This window comes from Cyprinus carpio, chromosome A10 (genome assembly GCF_018340385.1).
Source record: "Cyprinus carpio isolate SPL01 chromosome A10, ASM1834038v1, whole genome shotgun sequence".
In the NCBI taxonomy this organism is placed as follows: Eukaryota; Metazoa; Chordata; class Actinopteri; order Cypriniformes; family Cyprinidae; genus Cyprinus; species Cyprinus carpio.
The window spans coordinates 13,193,766-13,207,304 of NC_056581.1; the positions used below are offsets into that span (position 1 = coordinate 13,193,766).

The 13,539-nt window shown below is 39.0% G+C and overlaps 1 pseudogene; it reads left to right on the top strand.

Annotated features, from left to right (window-relative positions):
- LOC109071535 overlaps positions 1 to 13,539 on the top strand; it is a 34,207-nt pseudogene that overhangs the window by 3,493 nt on the left and 17,175 nt on the right.

A 13,539-nucleotide genomic window follows, 5' to 3' on the forward strand; every position in this document is an offset into this window, starting at 1 on the left:
ACATGATCACGTAAGCAGCTGGTTCTGGCCTGTCTCCACTATTATTTATCTCTGAGCTTAACATGAGTGGGTTGAAGGGATAGCTCACAAACCAGACGACTTTTGAGTCACATTCAGCCCACACACCACACCCTGTTTTTGGAAAGTTTGAAATTCTCTTTCTTTCCTGTTTCCTTGTGTTTGTCTTTTCTCTGTCTCTCTCATTGTTTACTTTTTGCGTTACTCCTCCCTTCTCTCTTCTTGTCAGCGGTGAGAGAAAACCGAAGATTGACTTGTTTCCGGACGTCTGTGTTTGCAGCCATTCCCCGAATCTTGCCAGATGGCCTGTCCAAAATTGAGCTCATCGATCTCTTGGCCAGGTGAGGTTCACCATACACCCTTTGACTAAACAACCTACCATGCAATAAAAAGCTTCAATCATTATTTATTGTTTTTCTTTTTGCGTTCTGCAGGCTGACGGTCCACATGGATGATGAACTCAGACTTATTGCCCAGAATTCCCTGCAGAGTCTGCTGCTGGACTTCTCAGATTGGCGAGAAGACGTGCTGTTTGGGTACACTAACTTCCTGCTGCGTGAAGTGCAGGACACACAGCAGGGCTTGCAGGACTCGTCTGTTAAACTGCTGTTGCATTTCCTAACACAGTGGAGGCTGGCGCTACAGGCGCCTGGAAAACGTTCTGCGGAGGTATCAGCATTATGTGCTGCTTGATATTTTGCATGAAAATTTTCTCTTTGCTGGCTATGCTTACTTAGCCAGTGTAAACAGTTCTTGGGAGTTGTGGGTATGATCGTGTGTATGTGTATATACTTGCTGACCTCAGATGGGAGCTCAGAGCAGCGGGAGCTCCAGACTGCCGCCCGATCGCAGTCCTCACTCCACTGTGCTGCATGCTGTTGAGGGTCTGGCCCTGCTGCTGCTGTGCTCTTTTGCCAGACCAGCACCCGCAAACTGGCTGTGTCTGTCCTCCGAGAGATACGCTGCCTGTTTACAGCCATCGGTCAAGCCGAGGTGAGACAAACTGCTGGAACTTTAGCAGATTAGGCCAGAAAAACAAAAAACAAAACAAAATCTAAACACAACTAACTAATTAAACCAAATAGCTAATTAGAACATAACTACGCAGAACAATGTAGAATAAAATATTATAGAAAGAGACAGAATGTAATAAAAACAATAGAATAGACAAAGACAGAATAGAAAAGAATCAAATAGAAAAAGACAAAATAGAAAAGAAATAAAAAGAAAAAGGAAATAGAATAAAGACACAATAGAAGAAAAGAGAAAGGGACATAATAGAATATAATCTGATTTGTCCATTGACAACAGAAATAGAACAGAAAAAATAGTATAAAAATAGAATAAGATGGAAAAATACCAGAATACAGAATAGAATCAGTTTGATTAGAAAAAGAAAGAGTAAGAAATAAAAAAAACAGACAAATGGAATAGAAAAAAGGCAAGCAATAAAAAGAACAGAAAGATATAATAGAATCTGATAAAATAGAAAAAATAAAAGAGTAAAGGATACAAAAGGATAACAGAATAGAAAAAATAATAGAATATAATAGAACTAGAATACTCAGAATAGAAAATGACAATAGAATAGAAAAATGAAATTGACATAGAAAAGAACAGAACTATTAACAAGTAAAATAGAACAGAAAATAGATGTATTAAATAAAAAAAATAGAGTAAGATCGCATGGAAAAAGAGAATTGAATAGAAATGAAAGAAATTAGTTTTCATAGTTAAAAATAATTGAAAACATACAGAAGATATGAAACATTAGGTTGGCACTCAAGCTTATTGACTGATTGTATTGAATTTGATGTCATTTGACCAGTTTAAATCAATCCTAAACATACACATGCAGTGGATTGATACCAGATACAGTACTAATCAATAGAAGACCTGTTAATGTAACAAACATTATTCAAACAATAGCCTTATGGCTGGGCATGTGATTTCTGCTCTCAGGGTGACGATAAATCCATGATTGAGGTTATGGACCCAACTGGCCCCCAGCGTGCTGGAGAGTTTCGTCCATGTGGCCGTTTCTGACTCTGTAAGCATTTCCCATTAGCCCAGCGGATGTGTTTCTGTTTGTGTATCCATATGTTTATGTGTCGCTCTCTGTATTGACCTCTACTTGCATTGAATCGATTTGTGCTACAAGGCTTTTATAAAACTCGGTTACCATATGTTTTGTGTCTGTAGAATCATAACACTCATGCATGCTTGCTCAAGATCAGCTATTAAAATCTGTGTTCTGTGAATGCAACCCTGCCCATGAGTCATCACGTGGACCTGCAGTGGCTGGTAGAGTTGGAATGCCCGCCTGGTTAACAGCCACTATGACGTAAAGAGCCCGTCTCACGTGTGGATCTTCGCCCAGTCTGTGAAGGACCCCTGGGTGCTCTGCCTGTATAGCTTTCTTAGGGGCCGGGAAACCTCCCTAACACTGCTCCATGGCGCTCAGCTATGCCTGGCCCTACGCCTTCACACGCCTACAGCTGCTTATGCAGCTGTGTTTGACCCAAAGTGAGTTTTTCACATTATCTTGACTCTTAAAACTTGCCATTCATAGCAGTTTTGATGATTTTTATTGCATGAATACTGTCAGAAAAAATCTGACTTTAAAGAATAGACAGACACTCATGTCCCCAGTGGAAATGATTTTTGACCTCCTTTCTCTCTGGTACTCCCTGGCAGCAGTCCTGTTTACGCCAAAAAGGGACCAAGCAACGCCTGGATCAGCCGATGGCTATGTGACGCTTGTGGAGGAATTAACCTGATATTGTGCCTTGGTGTTTGCCAAACCTAGTATCATGAGTCCAGGTCACCTGAAGCCTCTACACCCTGAAATCATGACTACTACCACACCTGATGGCAGTGTCACATATGACACAGGTACGTCATGCCTATAGTAAGACAATCATGATTTGGGGAAATAAAAGAACTGTGATGTCATGAGTACATGTTATGTGTTTATGATCAGGTGATAGGCCCACCATCAGTGGCGTGGCTCCTGAAACAGCTGGTTCCTCTCATGAGATCGGAGAGTTTAGAGATCACAGAGTCTCTCGTTCCTAGGCTTTGGGCGAACAAATTCCCTTGTGTTCAGGTATTGTTTTTAATTAAAAAGATTCTTTTTTCATTCTAATAAGCTATTTAGCATAATTTTTCTCCAAAAAAACTGATTTTCATATTTTTCATAGAGTTATTTCCTGAACCAGGGCAGTTTTATGGCAGATATATCAAAGAACTCTGGCAACTCCAACCACTTTTGTGGTCTTTTGCCATACACAGTGAGGGAGCTTGACAAATGTGAGAAGTTTGAGAACAGCAAATGATATAGCAAGCAAGCCAAGTAATGTGTCTCAAACAAAATAGCAGAGATGATTGTCATTCCATTCTGACGTGTGGCCGTTACTTAGAAGTAGACAAACGTCTACAGATTCTATAAGACATGTTTTTACTGAAGCACAGGCCAAGTGCTGTTATTGTTAACTAAATCTAAAAAATTGTTTCCAGTCATTTGAATAAAATTGAAATAAAAAAAATAAATATTTGATAAAACTGCCTTCCCAACTAACTGAAATAACTTTTAAGTTAAAGTACTGAAATGACTAAACCTGGAAAAAGAAATTAAAACTAAAAATAACTAAATAAAAAATCACAAAAGCACATACATTTAATAACAACTTAAAATTAAATCCAAATGAAAACTGAAAATATAAACTAAAAGGTCATTCAAAAATATGAATAAAGACTACATATATAAATAAATACTACAATAACACTGAGCAGAAAATTATTTATTGTAACTTTTCAACCATAGACATATCAATTTTAATTTTGTCATGAATTCATAGCAACACATTGCAGAATAAAGGGTTATTCACACCAGACTTTGGAGCAAAAAAATATATTTATTTATGAAAATATTTGTGGTTGCTTTCATGCTGCGGGTTTCTCATGACTGTTTCATACATGTGTGTTTGATTAGGGAGCTGGTGGAAGAACTCCATCCTCTAATGAAAGAAGCTCTGGAGAGGAGGCCTGAGGTAAGTGCTCCCCCTGTCCTAATGCATCTCTTTGGAAACCCTGTAGATAACATAGTGGGTATTGTTGGATCCATAGTGCAGTGGCAATATTAGTTCATGCACATTTTTAGATTGAAATCGAGCTTCTCCATGTTATTCTCTCTTTCTGTCTCTCTAGAATAAGAAGCGTAGAGAGCGAAGAGATCTGCTCCGGCTGCGCTGCTGCGTATCTTTGAGCTTCTTGCGACTCAGGGGTCATCAGTGACAGGTGACCTAGAACACTCAACCCGGACCTGTTTTGTGGACTTGCGTAGAATCAAATCCTGGTTTTAACTTTTTAGCAGATCTTCTTGTCACAACAAAATCTTTGAACTCTGTTGGATTAAAACGGGGAAAGGGAAAATGTCTTGTAAAAATCCCTTGTGCATCTGTTTTACTCTGTTTTTTTGTTTTGTTTTTGTTTTTTCTGCCTGTACCAATGGGGCATGTGGAACGAGATTCCCTGGCTCTAGGAGCCCTTTTTCTGGAGTATGTGGATCTGACCCGGATGCTCTTAGAAGCAGAGAATGACAAAGAGCTGGACATTTTGAAAGACATGAGAGCTCATTTCAGTGGAATGGTGGCCAACCTCATCCAGTGTGTTCCAGGTAAACATGGAGAAAATACTTTGAATATCCTTATTTCAGGATTTTATTCACACATGTTTCTCCATTAGCATCTCAAATATCTTTCCCAGTGTACTCATAGTGCTCCCAAATGTACTCCAGAAAACCCAAAGACCATAATGAAAAGCAGGTCAGATATTTTAGCTGACATAATTAGAGCCGTTGATATAGTATATATTTATCTAAACATTTTGCCTTTTCAAAGTCTCAGTAGGCTCTAACACGAATGAGTCACTTATTAGAGGCCCAGGAGCAAAGCTATGAATAGAACTATTCTGGCTCTGATTAATACGTGCTGACTGACCAAGAAAACCCTCAGACCAGCAGAGCACAACATTCCCCTCTAACACACAGGCAGCCTACGTAAGCCCACCAGAAGCCCTGCGTCACAGCCAGCTCTCACATTTAAAAGCTGGTTGTGATGCAGGGCTCTTTAGTGTATTGACATACTGAAAAAAATAGATGGATATTGCTATTTTTATGAATAGATACAACAAACTCATATGTGAGCTTTCAATTCATCAGCGAAAAAAAAAAATTGTATAAAGTTCATGTATTATAATTATAAGAAATGTTTCTTGATTACCAAGCCAGCAATGGCTACTAAAAAAATCAGATTTGCCATCATAGGAATAAATTATATTTTAAAATATATTAACATAGAGAAAAGTTATTTTAAATTGTAATAATATTTCACTATTAGCTTTGGTTAGCATAAGAATTGTCTTTTTAAAGCATTTAAAATCTTACCGACCCAACATTTTGAACTGTAGTGTACATACCTTTGAATAATACCAGTTAATTTTAGATATTATGTTTTACACTGTACCATGCTGAGAGTAAAAAAAATATATTCTAGAATCTTCCTCAGGTCTCATTGGTGTTTTTCTCTTTAGTCCACAACAGGCGGTTATTGTTCCCCCCGCAGAGCTTGAGGCATCACCTCTTCATTCTCTTCAGCCAGTGGGCCGGACCCTTCAGTGTCATGTTCACACCTCTGGACCGCTATAGTGATCGCAACCACCAGATCACACGCTACCAGTACTGTGCTTTGAAGGTAAACCCAGAAAAAAAAATCTGCTCATTGACATTTCAGAGAATCAGCATTAAGGCATTTTATCAAATAAGTCTTTATCCCTTCATACTTGGCATATAGAACTATCTCGCAGTTTAAGAGAACAGAGGAAGTTTTGAATTTACCCTCACAATTCGGTGCCGTTCGTCTCTTTGGAAGGAAAGAAGAGAGATAGAGTTATGTTAACAGCACTATATCAAGTGGAAACGTCTGAAATCCAATCTGGAAAGTACCTGTAATGCTCAATTAACAACTGGCGGGTGTCTTGCGGAAAATTCCCCAACCTCTCTCTCTCTGCACCTTCTTTGTTTCAGAAAAGGCATGCACTTGGCAGTTCCCGACCTCTTTATTAGTGTAAGGCGTGAAAAGCATATTCTGTGTGTCACAATGGATCAGGGCTGTTAGACAGAATTAACTTGTGTGTAAAGTTTAAGAGCAGTGTGTAATTTCAGTCTCATGATGAAGATTCATTTAAAAGTCTTATTCCTTTCAGAACTGTGGTTTCTCCACATGCTCCAAACCACTGAGCTCTGATATGAGATGTTCTTTGATGTAATGCTGCGTTTGTGTGTGTACATGGTTTGTTGTCAGGCTATGTCAGCGGTATTATGTTGTGGCCCTGTGTTCGATAACTGTGGGCCTTTCTTCAGACGGATACCTGTACAAGTGGCTGGACAATATATTAGCCTGCCATGATCTCCGGGTAAGCATTCACAACTCGCTCTTTCTTTATTGCTGGAAAGGTTCCTGTGTCAGCTGTAGTTCTTGTCTTAACCTGTTGATGTTGAACAGGCTTCCTGTTTAAATCTTATAGCTGTTTTTTCATCAGGTTTAATACCTGTTATTAAAACTAAAACAACAAGCCTGTCAGGATTGGCCTGTGAACATATTTTGTTTTATTTGCTGGGTTTGTCAGCCATTTACATGAGTTTTTATCTTATGTGTTTAGGCCTGCAATTAAAGTTAAAATTAATGACTATCAGATTGGATATAACTTTAATTCTGGCTTTGATCATGGGAAAAGCACACATTTAAACACTCATGCTTTTATCACCGCGCTGGCTACAGGTGCATCGGCTGGGCTGTGAGGTTGTTATCTTGCTCCTGGAACTGAACCCCAGATCAGGTGAATCTTTTTAACTGGCTGTGGATCGCTGCTTCACTGGATCATACCAGCTCGCTTCAGGGTGCTTCAAAGCTATTGCAACTGTGTGCGGTAGCAGGTAATTAGAGCCTTTATCATTGGCAAGGTTACCTTTAATGACGTTTCAAGATTTTTTTTTTCCAGAAAGCAGGTCATATTTTTTTTAATCTGTGTTTTTTTTTTTTTTTTACTGTTCAGGAATTATCCATGTGACATTGTGACCCTTTTGAATCTGGTGTTGTTTAAGTCATCTGACACAAGTAGAGAGATTTATGAGATATCCATGCAGCTCATGCAGGTATTTGATTTTTTTTTTTCAAGTCAGAGTTCAAGTCAAGTTCAGATTTTTATTTGAATTTCTTGTATTTTCAATGGCTTAAAGATTTATTTATATATGCATATATATATATATATATATATATATATATATATATATATATTTTTTTTTTTTTTTATATAAATGTCAGAAATGTTTATACTAGTTTTCTCTCCAAAAATAGCTCCAAAATATTGTTTCCCTATTTTTTTTGTGTGTGTGATTCAGGTTCTGGAGTCCAAGTTGTCCGTTTACCCTCAAAGAGGACTGTGGGACAAAAATCAGGAAATATACTGTATGGCACGCATGGTCCTTTACCGCCACTATACAGTGTTTCTCTCTTCCAGCTCTCAAACCAGCTGGCCTGCATGTATCCTGAACTCACCCTGCCTCTCTTCTCAGGTAAGGTGTGCATGTCTGTGTCTGGACACACTTACTCATGCTTTACAAGGAATACCTCTTAGCCAGATGTTTTGGATGTGTCACCAAAAACTGTTGCCCCCCACCAAAAGCAAATAAACACCTATATGCAAAAGAATGTTATTGTAATGCAGCTCACTTTTCAACTAAACCTGCCCATTTATTTTTTTTAAACCACAATCATCTCTCACATGTAGAGGTCAGCCAGAGGTTCTCCACCACTCACCCTAACGGCAGACAGATCATGCTGACCTACCTGCTGCCTTGGCTGAATAACATAGAGCTTGTGGATACAGGACTGCTCCCCCCAACCTCCAGCCCTTGCACTCCAGAGGAAGAGGCTCGTGAGCAGGCTGACAACCTGGGAATCACGCACAGGCTCAAAGGCAACGGCTGGGGCTCTCTGCAGGCCACCTCTCTGGTCCTAAACAACCTCATGTTCATGACTGCAAAGGTGAGAGGCACTTCACTATTGCGTAAATATCCAGTTGTGGTAATGACTTAACTCATACGAAAGAAAATGCTCAAATAATAGCTCTTTAGCTCTTAATCTCAGTTGATTCTACTAGACTGAAAATAGATGAGATGAAGAGGAAAACCAAATTATGATTATTTAATAATTTACAATTATTATGGAGTGCTATAATACAATGCTGAAAAGTGTCGAAAAACAATGGCCCCTTTAAAGATTCAACAAACAACTAAGATGATTTGTATGGTTTCTCATCAGTATGGAGATGAAGTCCCAGGTCCTGAGATGGAGAATGCCTGGGAATGCTCTTGTGGCCAATGACAAGTGGAGTAACAACCTGAAGAATAACTCTGCAGTTCCTCATAAGCTTGTGCGGAGTCAGCAGTGACACTACACTGCTGCCATATGTAAGGAAAACACACATATGGACACTCTTACCAACACTGTTATTTTATTAGACATTTATGATGGACTAAATTTGTTTTGAACTGTTTTTTAGATTAAGAAAAGTGGTGATATATCTGTGTCGGAACAACACCATTCAGACCATGGAGGAGCTGCTCTTTGAGCTTCAGCAGACAGACCCAGTAAACCCAGTGGTCCTACACTGTGACAACCCACCATTTTAATCGTTTTGTTGCCAGCAACAAAACCTCCGTTGTGGCCTCAGGTGAAGCACATATGAATCCTTGGGGTGGGGTTTTAGCAGCATTTATTTTTTGAGAATGCAGTGTCAGAAAAAAGTGTATTCCCTGAATAAACTTAAGATTTTTAGAACAATAAAGGTCTATAATTTATAAATTGCTGGAAGCACTATTCAATTAATAAATAATTCAGGTCTATAAATTTACATATAGGTGCTTATAAAATGTAGTACTAGTTCAGCTGAGCATGACAGACTATGCTTTGGTCCATCCAGTTTCAGAACCCTGGGTTGTATTGTAGCGAAATCTCATAGCCCAATGTACTGTTATGATTATTCCCTAATAATGGTTGAATAATACGTGTTTTTGTTTGTTTGCAAAGGCACAACATCTAGCAGTAATACGGTAGTGGCTGGGCAAGAAAACTTCCAGGGGACAGATGAGGGAAAGATCACTAGAGAGAATGAAGAGAGGTACATCTTCCTTTATGTACTTTGATTTACTTAAATATGGAGAGAGACTTATTATTTTTTACACAATTTTTATTTTTTTTATATACACTAAATTCTCCACCATATATGGGCTATAAGTTTTTAATCCACCATGGATATGCTGTATAAGAAGCCGCTATTAGGTTGTTTAAACAGTCAATTTATACATGTTAAGTCAAAATGCATGTGCATTTTATGTTCCATAACATGTGTTTTGTGCACACATTTTCTCAGGTTGAGTAGCACCGCCCGGGCTCATAACCGCCTGGAATCACGATACAGCAACAGCTCAGGAGGTTCTTACGATGAAGAGAAAAGTAAGTTCTTCATCTGAGCTGTATTATGGACGTAGTTAGGGACAAACTTTGCGGTTCACAGTACCGTGTGTGCAACTCCAGACTTTATAGGTTTACAGTCAGTAATTCCCCAGATTACAAGAACAGAGCAACAGATGGTTCACAGCTGACAATCCACATGCTGACACATACAGTACAACTAAGGATACATTTACACTCATTGTTTTTACAGCTTTAAATTTCAAACAGCTGACAACTGTACATGTGACTTACCATTTGGCGCATACTGTATATACCAATAATACATGCTCACTAGAGCATTGCATCTGCGTATTAAGGAATTTGGTACTGAAATTAAGGTCACGACACATGCTTTTGTCTGTATATTTTTCTCATGCATGTGCATGTCAACCAGTTATGCACTCATATTTGTGAGTTTTGGGTGTGGGAGCTGCCAGCTTGTGTCCTGCCTACATACCTGTCATGACAATGGAGCTCTAATAGAGATGAATGATAAGCTAATTTTCTGATGCGCTCTAAATCAGCTCATCACACCACATGGTCATATGAAGTAAAAGACTGAAATTACTCTTTAATTAAATAATTAATTAATTAATTAAAATGTATTATTATTTATTTTTAATGTATTAATCCTTTTTAGTTCTAAATTGTCATTTATTTAGAATTATTTATTTTTTATAAATGTAAAAATAAAATAGTAACATTATATTATACTTTAAGACATTTCAAGAACATTTTAGAAATATTTCCTTATTTATTTTGGCTGTAGAAACTCATATCCAAATCAACCAACAAATTAAAACAATGAAAACAATTTACATTTACATTACATTTAGTCATTTAGCAGACGCTTTTATCCAAAGCGACTTACAAATGAGGACAATGGAAGCAATCAAAAACAACAAAAGAGCAATGATATATAAGTGCTATAACAAGTCTCAGTTAGCCTAAACCTAGTATACGTAGCAAAGGCTTTTTAAATAATATAATAAACAAAAAGAAAACAGAATAGAATAGAAAAAGAATAGAGCAAGCTAGTGTTAGAGGTCTTTTTTTTAATTGTATAATAAATGAAAAGAAAATAGATAGAATACAAAAAGATTAGAAAGGTAGTTAGAATTATTATTATTATTATTTTTTTAAATAGAATTAGAATAGTGAGTGAAAAAGTTAGAGGGTCAAATAAAGATGGAAGAGATGTGTTTTAGGCCGATTCTTGAAGATGGCTAAGGACTCAGCTGCTCGGATTGAGTTGGGCAGGTCATTCCACCAGGAGGGAACATTTAATTTAAAAGTCCGTAAAAGTGACTTTGTGCTTCTTTGGGATGGCACAATCAAGCGATGTTCACTTGCAGAACACAAGCTTCTAGAGGCACATAAGTCTGAAGTAATGAATTTAGGTAAAGGGTGCAGAGCCAGTGGTGGTTTTGTATGCAAACATCAAAGCCTTGAATTTTATGCAAGCAGCTATTGGTAGCCAGTGCAAATTGATAATAGAGGTGTGACGTGTATTCTTTTCGGCTCATTAAAATTAATCTTGCTGCCGCGTTCTGGATTAATTGTAAAGGTTCGATAGAACTGGCTGAAGACCTGCCAAGAGAGCGTTGCAATAGTCTAGCCTGGACAGAACAAGAGCTTGAACAAGGAGTTGTGCAGCATGTTCCGAAAGAAAGGGCCTGATCTTCTTAATGTTGAATAAAGCAAATCTGCAAGACCGGACAGTTTTAGCAATGTGGTCTGAGAAAGTTAGCTGATCATCAATCATAACTCCAAGGTTTCTGGTTGTTTTTGAAGGAGTTATGGTTGATGTGCCTAACTTGATGGAGAAATTGTGATGAAACGAAGGGTTTGCTGGAACCACAAGCAGTTCTGTCTTGGCAAGGTTGAGTTGAAGGTGATGGTCCTTCATCCAGCAAGAAATGTCTGTTAGACAAGCTGAGATGCGATCAGCTACCGATGGATCATCAGGATGGAATGAGAGGTAGAGTTGAGTGTCATCAGCATAGCAATGGTATGAAAAGCCATGTTTCTGAATGACAGAACCTAATGATGCCATGTAGACAGAGAAGAGAAGTGGTCCAAGAACTGAGCCATGAGGCTCCCCAGTAGTTAGATGTTGCGACTTGGACACCTCACCTCTCTAAGATACTTTGAAGGACCTATCTGATAGGTAAGACTCAAACCACTGGAGTGCGGTTCCTGAGATGCCCTTTGTCAGTAGGGCTGACAGGAGGATCTGGTGGTTAACTGTGTCAAAAGCAGCAGATAGATCAAGCAAGATAAGTATTGAAGATTTGGATTCCGCTCTTGCCAGTCTTTGGGCTTCAACAACTGAGAGCAAGGCAGTCTCAGTTGAATGTCCTCTTCTGAAGCCAGATTGGTTGCTGTCAATGAGGTTGTTCTGTGTGAGAAAGGTAGAGACTTGGTTGAACACAGCTCGTTCAAGTGTTTTTGCAATGAAAGGAAGAAGGGAAACTGGTCTGTAGTTCTCTAAAAGAGATGGGTTGAGGGTGGGTTTCTTAAGGAGTGGAGTTATACGAGCCTGTCTAAATGATGAGGGAGAAAACAACTGTATGAAGGGATGTGTTAATGATGTGAGTGAGTGCAGGTACAACTGCAGGAGAAATGGCTTGAAGGAGATGAGATGGCATAGGATCAAGCGGACAAGTAGTAGGATGATTAGAAAGGATGAGTTTGGAGACTTCTGCCTCAGAGAGTGAAGAGAAGGATGTGATTGAGTGTATGTTTGCTGGTGAGATGTGCTTGATGAATTGTGGAGTGTGGTGTGGAAAATTGTGCACTGATGTTTCAATGAAAAATGTGGCAAAGTCGTCAGCTTTTAGAGATGAAGCAGGAGGGGGAGGAGGAGGACAAAGGAGCGAGGAAAATGTTTTAAAAAGCATGCGAGAGTTAGATGAATTGTTAATTTTTGTTATGGTAGTATGTCTTTTTAGCAGTGGAGACATTAGCAGAAAAGGAAGAGAGGAGTGACTGATACACATTAAGGTCAGTAGTATTTTTGGATTTGCGCCCACACCCTTTCAGCAGCTCTAAGCTTAGAACGATGTTTCGCGTAGAACATCAGATAACCAAGGGGCTGAAGGGGTGGTATGAGCTGGCCTGGAAGACAAGGGGCAAACAGTGTCTAAACATGATGTAAGAGTGGAGCAGAAAGTATCTGTAGCACTGTTAGCATTAAAAGATGCTAACAGTTTAGGGGAAAGGAAGCGAAGATGAAACCATTGCAGATAGCCGGGAGGGTGAGAGTGAGCGTAGGTTACATCAATAGATGACATGTGGAGGGGTAAGTGATGTGTCAGGAACCATGTTGAGGTTAAGAGTGAGGAGGAAGTGATGTGAGGTGTGCAGTGGAGTAACCAGTACATGATCAGTGGAGCAGTGTCGTGTGTAAATAAGGTCCAGTTGGTTGCCTGATTTGTGAGTAGCAGTAGATAAATGATAAATATGATTTAACATTAATTGTTTGTGAAGCTATAGAGACATTTCAAAATGTTCTCTTTTATAGGGCTTTTCTGGAATGCTTGATTCTGGTCAGTTCCAGCATTCTGTAGTCAAATATTGTTGTAAAGTGGTGCTAAACTTTATATTTGACTCTTGTGCCTTACAAAGCTGTGCCAGTTTCATATCTTTTATATCACTCTGTGGTCAATGCTTTTCTGAAGTCAATGTTTAATGCCCATTTATTATGTTTAATGATTCTGTTTTACTGTAATGCCTGTTGTGTGTGTTAACAGATGACCCTCTGCCTCCATATGCTGCCTGGTTGATAAGTGTATTGGAAAGTAACAGACCTCAGCCTCTTCCCATGCCTGTGAACGGAGGCTGTTGGGCCCCGCTGGTGGACTACCTGCCTGAGACCATCACCCCACGGGGACCCCTTCACAGGTACCACCTGAGCCTTCCTTCTGCTTTTGACTTCCTTTGC